Below are 8421 nucleotides of genomic sequence, written 5' to 3' on the forward strand. Positions count from 1 at the left end.
TTCTCCTGCACTCAGCGCTTCAGCGTGAGAATTTTCCCACGCTGTCAGTGACGTGCATGAGGTGAGCTCATTCATGTCCAATGAACTCAGCTGAACTCAGAGTGCTAACCATTACACCATGGAACCACATGACCAATGAAGCTGGCTGGATTTTCTTTTGAAAACAGTAAAAGAGCATGTGTAAATAGTGGAAATGTGAGAAATTCACTTTTAATCCAGTGATCTGAGTTCTAATCTCAGTGGAACCTGGGAATTCATGCATTATGATGAAAACTGGTTCTAAAGCTGTCCCGCAAATGTATATCTAACACACATTGGCAAATTAATATCTCCTCCATTTTTATTCCACAAGTGTGCTTAAAGTTCCATGATATCACAACAAGGACAGTTTTAAAATGTTGATGAAATCTGGCTAATAATTAGCGTGCTGGATCTATCAGCTGGAAAAAGGGTAAGAAAAAAAGAAATTGCAAAACTTCTGCTCATCCAGAAGTCACTAAAGATTTTTCATGGTGTGCTAAAAGGTTCCATCGGAAAGATAATTCAAGTAGAGTTGGTGCAAATCAAAGTTCATATCCCAGTCCATCAGCCCCGGCAGTGGTCTGTGTTCGCTGGAAAAAAGGAGGATTTGCACCACATACCTGATGGCACCCTCTGAGCTTTGTTTGATTGGTGGTGTGATGCACAAGTGACATCTCACCTGGCTGACTAATCAAAAGAAGATCTACAGATGCTGTTAAGCTGGTTCTACAAATACAATACATAGATTACAGACCATTTCTGTGGGGGATAGACTTGGGAATGTGGAAATTGATCTACTCAGATAATTCATCAAAATGTTACATGAAGTTAAACGTAGTTGGCAGGATTTGAACCTACGCAGGAAGACCCCAATGGATTTCTAGTCCATTGCCTTAACCACTCGGCCACAACTACTCAGACGCTATTCCATTCTTAAGAGTTTCACACCTTTTCTTATAGTACCATGATCAATATCAGTGATTATCCTTCTGGAAGACTTTTCAGAAAATGGAAGATTTCAATTGGAAACAAAATTCCAGGCCTCACTGAAATGTAAAAATCTGATTTAAAGGTATCATCAATTGGAACCTTTTACAGTTCAAGGTTTATTAAAATTCATAAGGCAGATTTAGAGTGACTTTGTTCCAATGGATTTCTACTCCATTGCCTTAACCACTTGGCCACAACTACTCAGACACTATTTCATTCTTAAGAGTTTCACACCTTTTCTTATAGCACCATGATCAATATCAGTGATTATCCTTCTGGAAGACATTTCAGAAAATGGAAGATTTCAAGTGGAAACAAAATTCCAGGCCTCACTGAAATGTAAAAATCTGATTAAAAGGTATCATCAATTGGAACCTTTTACAGTTCAAGGTTTATTAAAATTCATAAGGCGGATTTAGAGTGACTTTGTTCCAATGGATTTCTAGTCCATTGCCTTAACCAATTGGCCACAACTACTCAGACACTGTTTCATTCTTAAGAGTTTCACACCTTTTCTTATAGCACCATGATCAATATCAGTGATTATCCTTCTGGAAGACATTTCAGAAAATGGAAGATTTCAATTGGAAACAAAATTCCAGGCCTCACTGAAATGTAAAAATCTGATTTAAAGGTATCATCAATTGGAACCTTTTACAGTTCAAGGTTTATTAAAATTCATAAGGCGGATTTAGAGTGACTTTGTTCCAAACACCTCCTGAAAAAGGCTTTGAAAATGCTCAATAGTTTGAACAGATTCATTTCCATGCAAAAAGACTTGCTGTTCATATGATCAGGTATTGAGCGTCTTTTAACCTCATTAAGTTTCCCAAAACGCCAAGCGGTTAACAGAAGTGAGCATATCATTTTTCAGGTATATTTTGCTTGCTTTATACTTGCTATACAAGTCAATGAGTAGGTTAGAAAGACCCCTGGAAGGTTCCTGAGTGACGTTCACAGCATTTTGCGAGCAAAAAAGAAACTTAAACAAACTCATTTGATGCCCAAAACAATACTTAGAAAAACATCACCAAACTATGTTTACAAAAATGCTGGAAAACACTAAAAAGGGTGATTCAGGAAAAAAATCGCTGTCGTTTCTTGAGGCCGTTTCGGCTTGAAATCCTGTTCAGTTTCAACCACCTGGAAAAAGTGTCATGCGAACATTGGCACAAGTCATAGAGTACGATTGCTTGGTGTGACATAGATGATATGAGTTTTGCTTCATGAAGTCAAGTTTAACTTTTGAGTTAAACTTTCTTGATAGATAGATCTTTCTGCCATGTGGATTTTAACTTTCTCTTTTTATGTTAAACCATGTGCATTGGCAAATTGAGTGTGAGCAGAAAAGATAAAACCGCTATGCACAAAGAATTACTCAGGTTCCACTGAGATTTGAACTCAGATTGCTGTATTCAGAGTCCAGAGTGCTAACCATTACACCATGGAACCACAAGACCAAAGAAGCTGGCTGGATTTTCTTTTGAAAACAGTAAAAGAGCATGTGTAAATAGTGGAAATATGAGAAATTCACTCTTAATCCAGTGATCTGAGTTCTAATCTCAGTGGAACCTGGGAATTCATGCATTATGATGAAAACTGGTTCTAAAGCTGTCCCGCAAATGTATATCTAACACACATTGGTAAATTAATATCTCCTCCCTTTTTATTCCACAAGTGTGCTTAAAGTTCCATGATATCACAACAAGGACAGTTTTAAAATGTTGATGAAATCTGGCTAATAATTAGCGTGCTGGATCTATCAGCTGGAAAAAGGGTAAGAAAAAAAGAAATTGCAAAACTTCTGCTCATCCAGAAGTCACTAAAGATTTTTCATGGTGTGCTAAAAGGTTCCATCGGAAAGATAATTCAAGTAGAGTTGGTGCAAATCAAAGTTCATATCCCAGTCCATCAGCCACGGCAGTGGTCTGTGTTCGCTGGAAAAAAGGAGGATTTGCACCACATACCTGATGGCACCCTCTGAGCTTTGTTTGATTGGTGGTGTGATGCACAAGTGACATCTCACCCGGCTGACTAATCAAAAGAAGTTTTACAGATGCTGTTAAGCTAGTTCTACAAATACAATCCATAGATTACAGACTATTTCTGTGGGGGATAGACTTGGGAATGTGGAAATTGATCTACTCAGATAATTAGTCAAAATGTTACATGAAGTTAAATGTAGTTGGCAGGATTTGAATCTATGCAGGAATACCCCAATGGATTTCTAGTCCATCGCCTTAACCACTCAACCACAGTTTCATTCTTAAGAGTTTCACACCTTTTCTTATAGCACCATGATCAATATCAGTGATTATCCTTCTGGAAGACATTTCAGAAAATGGAAGATTTAAATTGGAAACAAAATTCCAGGCCTCACTGAAATGTAAAAATCTGATTTAAAGGTATCATCAATTGGAGCCTTTTACAGTTCAAGGTTTATTAAACTTCATAAGGCAGATTTAGAGTGACTTTGTTCCAAACACGTCCTGAAAAAGGCTTTGAAAATGCTCAATAGTTTGAACAGATTCATTTAAATGCAAAAAGACTTGCTGTTCATATGATCAGGTATTGAGCGTCTTTGAACCTCATTAAGTTTCCCAAAACGCCAAGCGGTTAACAGAAGTGAGCATATCATTTTTCAGGTATATTTTGCTTGCTTTATACTTGCTATACAAGTCAATGAGTAGGTTAGAAAGACCCCTGGAAGGTTCCTGAGTGACGTTCACAGCATTTTGCGAGCAAAAAAGAAATTTAAACAAACTCATTTGATGCCCAAAACAATACTTAGAAAAACATCACCAAACTATGTTTACAAAAATGCTGGAAAACACTAAAAAGGGTGATTCCGGAAAAGAATCGCTGTCGTTTCTTGAGGCCGTTTCGGCTTGAAATCCTGGTCAGTTTCAACCACCTGGAAAAAGTGTCATGCGAACATTGGCACAAGTCATAGAATACGATTGCTTGGTGTGACATAGATGATATGAGTTTTGCTTCATGAAGTCAAGTTTAACTTTTGAGTTAAACTTTCTTGATAGATAGATCTTTTTGCCATGTGGATTTTAACTTTCTCTTCTTATGTTAAACCATGTGCATTGGCAAATTGAGTGTGAGCAGAAAAGATAAAACCGCTATGCACAAAGAATTTCTCAGGTTTCACTGAGATTTGAACTCTGATTGCTCGATTCAGAGTCCAGATTGCTAACCATTACACCATGGAACCACATGCCCAATGAAGCTGGCTTGATTTTCTTTTGAAAACAGTAAAAGAGCATGTGTAAATAGTGGAAATGTGAGAAATTCACTTTTAATCCAGTGATCTGAGTTCTAATCTCAGTGGAACCTGGGAATTCATGCATTATGATGAAAACTGGTTCTAAAGCTGTCCCGCAAATGTATATCTAACACACATTGGCAAATTAATATCTCCTCCATTTTTATTCCACAAGTGTGCTTAAAGTTCCATGATATCACAACAAGGACAGTTTTAAAATGTTGATGAAATCTGGCTAATAATTAGCGTGCTGGATCTATCAGCTGGAAAAAGGGTAAGAAAAAAAGAAATTGCAAAACTTCTGCTCATCCAGAAGTCACTAAAGATTTTTCATGGTGTGCTAAAAGGTTCCATCGGAAAGATAATTCAAGTAGAGTTGGTGCAAATCAAAGTTCATATCCCAGTCCATCAGCCCCGGCAGTGGTCTGTGTTCGCTGGAAAAAAGGAGGATTTGCACCACATACCTGATGGCACCCTCTGAGCTTTGTTTGATTGGTGGTGTGATGCACAAGTGACATCTCACCCGGCTGACTAATCAAAAGAAGATCTACTGATGCTGTTAAGCTGGTTCTACAAATACAATACATAGATTACAGACCATTTCTGTGGGGGATAGACTTGGGAATGTGGAAATTGATCTACTCAGATAATTCGTCAAAATGTTACATGAAGTTAAACGTAGTTGGCAGGATTTGAACCTACGCGGGAAGACCCCAATGGATTTCTAGTCCATTGCCTTAACCACTCGGCCACAACTACTCAGACACTATTCCATTCTTAAGAGTTTCACACCTTTTCTTATAGCACCATGATCAATATCAGTGATTATCCTTCTGGAAGACATTTCAGAAAATGGAAGATTTCAATTGGAAACAAAATTCCAGGCCTCACTGAAATGTAAAAATCTGATTTAAAGGTATCATCAATTGGAACCTTTTACAGTTCAAGGTTTATTAAAATTCATAAGGCGGATTTAGAGTGACTTTGTTCCAATGGATTTCTACTCCATTGCCTTAACCACTTGGCCACAACTACTCAGACACTGTTTCATTCTTAAGAGTTTCACACCTTTTCTTATAGCACCATGATCAATATCAGTGATTATCCTTCTGGAAGACATTTCAGAAAATGGAAGATTTCAATTGGAAACAAAATTCCAGGCCTCACTGGAATGTAAAAATCTGATTTAAAGGTATCATCAATTGGAACCTTTTACAGTTCAAGGTTTATTAAAATTCATAAGGCGGATTTAGAGTGACTTTGTTCCAAACACCTCCTGAAAAAGGCTTTGAAAATGCTCAATAGTTTGAACAGATTCATTTCCATGCAAAAAGACTTGCTGTTCATATGATCAGGTATTGAGCGTCTTTTAACCTCATTAAGTTTCCCAAAACGCCAATCGGTTAACAGAAGTGAGCATATCATTTTTCAGGTATATTTTGCTTGCTTTATACTTGCTATACAAGTCAATGAGTAGGTTAGAAAGACCCCTGGAAGGTTCCTGAGTGACGTTCACAGCATTTTGCGAGCAAAAAAGAAACTTAAACAAACTCATTTGATGCCCAAAACAATACTTAGAAAAACATCACCAAACTATGTTTACAAAAATGCTGGAAAACACTAAAATGGGTGATTCAGGAAAAAAATCGCTGTCGTTTCTTGAGGCCGTTTCGGCTTGAAATCCTGGTCAGTTTCAACCACCTGGAAAAAGTGTCATGCGAACATTGGCACAAGTCATAGAGTACGATTGCTTGGTGTGACATAGATGATATGAGTTTTGCTTCATGAAGTCAAGTTTAACTTTTGAGTTAAACTTTCTTGATAGATAGATCTTTCTGCCATGTGGATTTTAACTTTCTCTTTTTATGTTAAACCATGTGCATTGGCAAATTGAGTGTGAGCAGAAAAGATAAAACCACTATGCACAAAGAAATTCTCAGGTTCCACTGAGATTTGAACTCAGATCACTGGATTCAGAGTCCAAAGTGCTAACGATTACACCATGGAACCTCATAACTAGAGATGAGCGTTGTTCTACTCGAACTGTTCGCCAATCTCAAATTCGAGCTGTTTTGGGCGGTGTTCGAGCCGGTCGGCGAACACGAACAATTTGAGAAAAATTCGGCTGTTCGAGGTTATGTTCGATAACTGTTCATGCACCAAAATCATAACTGGATTTTTTCTCAGTAATGATGAAAATTAATGTTAATACGCAGTTTGAGTGTACAGCGGGGCGGGGGGAGGGGCAGGGGATGGATCTCTGCAGGAACAATGAAGATCTCCATTTTTTTTTCTCTTTCCCGCATTTGCAGTGGGGAGGTGCAATCTGTCAGCCTATCAGCAGCGCACACACCGAGCGAAGTGCTTTTTTTCACACAAGCAAGGGCATGTGTGATTGGCAGTGTATGTCACATGTCCTTGCCCTATAAGACCAAGCCATTTTCCCCGTCGCCACCATTTTCTCACTGCTGCAGCTGCGTGTTAGACGGCACCGCTGTTGCTGTGTGTGCTATACCTTGTTAATTTCAAGCCAATTTTCGCACAAATATACAGATAGCTTGGGAGTAGGGAATAGTTGTGATTGCAGTCCTTTTAAGGACTAGGTTACAGCATTTCCTACGACTTTTATCAGGGAGGTCTGTGCTCTTAAATAGATAGGTTGTGGGAGTAAAGACTAATTGTAATTGGAGTCCTTTTCAGGACTAGGTTACATGAGTTCCTATCAGTTTTTGCCAGGCAGGTCTGTGCCAGTGCTGTGCAAGTTTTTTTCACAGCATTTGGCTGAATCTAGCAAAGCTAATCCTTTTTGGCCTATTGCAGAGTGTGTTAGTCAGTGGAGTAGCCTATCTGTGTTGCAAGATATAACACCTGTGTATAGAATACCAATTTTTTTACTGCACCTAGTGAAGTAAAATCTTTTGGGCATAGCATCATTCTATTAGTCCATCTATACTGACCTCCATCAGGTTGCAAACTGAATATAATTTTTTTCTGCATCTAGCTCTGAAAAAATATTTGGGCTTCTAGCGGTGTGTGGGACTTGGTCTATTAGTCCATCTATACTGACCTCCATCAGGTTGCAAATTAAAAATAATTTTTTTCTGCATCTAGCTCTGAAAAAATATTTGGGCTTCTAGCAGTGTGTGGGACTTGGTCTATTAGTCCATCTATACTGACCTACATCAGGTTGCAAATTAAAAATATTTTTTTTCTGCATCTAGCTCTGAAAAAATATTTGGGCTTCTAGCAGTGTGTGGGACTTGGTCTATTAGTCCATCTATACTGACCTCCATCAGGTTGCAAATTAAAAATAATTTTTTTCTGCATCTAGCTCTGAAAAAATATTTGGGCTTCTAGCAGTGTGTGGGACTTGGTCTATTAGTCCATCTATACTGACCTCCATCAGGTTGCAAATTGAATAAAAAAAATTTCTGCATCTAGCTCTGAAAAAATATTTGGGCTTCTAGCGGTGTGTGGGACTTGGTCTATTAGTCCATCTATACTGACCTCCATCAGGTTGCAAATTAAAAATAATTTTTTTCTGCATCTAGCTCTGAAAAAATATTTGGGCTTCTAGCAGTGTGTGGGACTTGGTCTATTACTCCATCTATACTGACCTCCATCAGGTTGCAAATTGAATAAAAAAATTTTCTGCATCTAGCTCTGAAAAAATATTTGGGCTTCTAGCGGTGTGTGGGACTTGGTCTATTAGTCCATCTATACTGACCCCCATCAGGTTGCAAATTAAAAATAATTTTTTTCTGCATCTAATCCAGCCAATAGTTTTGGCCTAATACCACAGTTTGGCCACTCAGCTCTGCTCGGTTACCATCCCTTGTTTTTTTGTGCAAACAACTCCAGAGTTGTGAATTAGTTAACCACCAAAATGAGTGGAAAAAGGCCTGCTGCTGGTGGAAAGGGGAATAGGCGTGTTGAGAAGGGGAAAAAAGGTTGTGTCCGTGGGGTAGGTGCAGAAGAAAGACCATCTTCCAGCCAAACTAAAATGTCTACTTCTTTTAGCGGACAATGTGATAAGATCCCTTTCTTACGGCCACGCCAATCGCTACAAATTCCAGATGAGGCACAAAAACAGCAGGTGCTTCAACGGATATCAAGTGCTCCTTTAAGTGGGCTCT

General features: G+C 38.5%; 4 non-coding genes across 4 annotated transcripts; all 4 read right to left on the reverse strand.

Annotated features, from left to right (window-relative positions):
* Positions 1 to 854: 854 nt before the first annotated feature.
* On the reverse strand, positions 855 to 936 carry TRNAS-AGA (transfer RNA serine (anticodon AGA)). Its single transcript has one exon. It is a non-coding gene; the product is annotated as a tRNA-Ser (tRNA).
* Positions 937 to 2391: 1455 nt separating this feature from the next.
* TRNAQ-CUG (transfer RNA glutamine (anticodon CUG)) lies at positions 2392 to 2463 on the reverse strand. Its single transcript has one exon. It is a non-coding gene; the product is annotated as a tRNA-Gln (tRNA).
* Positions 2464 to 4962: 2499 nt separating this feature from the next.
* Positions 4963 to 5044, reverse strand: TRNAS-AGA (transfer RNA serine (anticodon AGA)). The gene has a single exon. It is a non-coding gene; the product is annotated as a tRNA-Ser (tRNA).
* Positions 5045 to 6223: 1179 nt separating this feature from the next.
* TRNAQ-CUG (transfer RNA glutamine (anticodon CUG)) lies at positions 6224 to 6295 on the reverse strand. Its single transcript has one exon. It is a non-coding gene; the product is annotated as a tRNA-Gln (tRNA).
* Positions 6296 to 8421: the final 2126 nt, after the last annotated feature.

This window comes from Phyllobates terribilis, unplaced genomic scaffold (assembly GCF_046119375.1).
Source record: "Phyllobates terribilis strain yellow unplaced genomic scaffold, ASM4611937v1 Scaffold_13__5_contigs__length_258822181, whole genome shotgun sequence".
NCBI lineage: Eukaryota > Metazoa > Chordata > Amphibia > Anura > Dendrobatidae > Phyllobates > Phyllobates terribilis.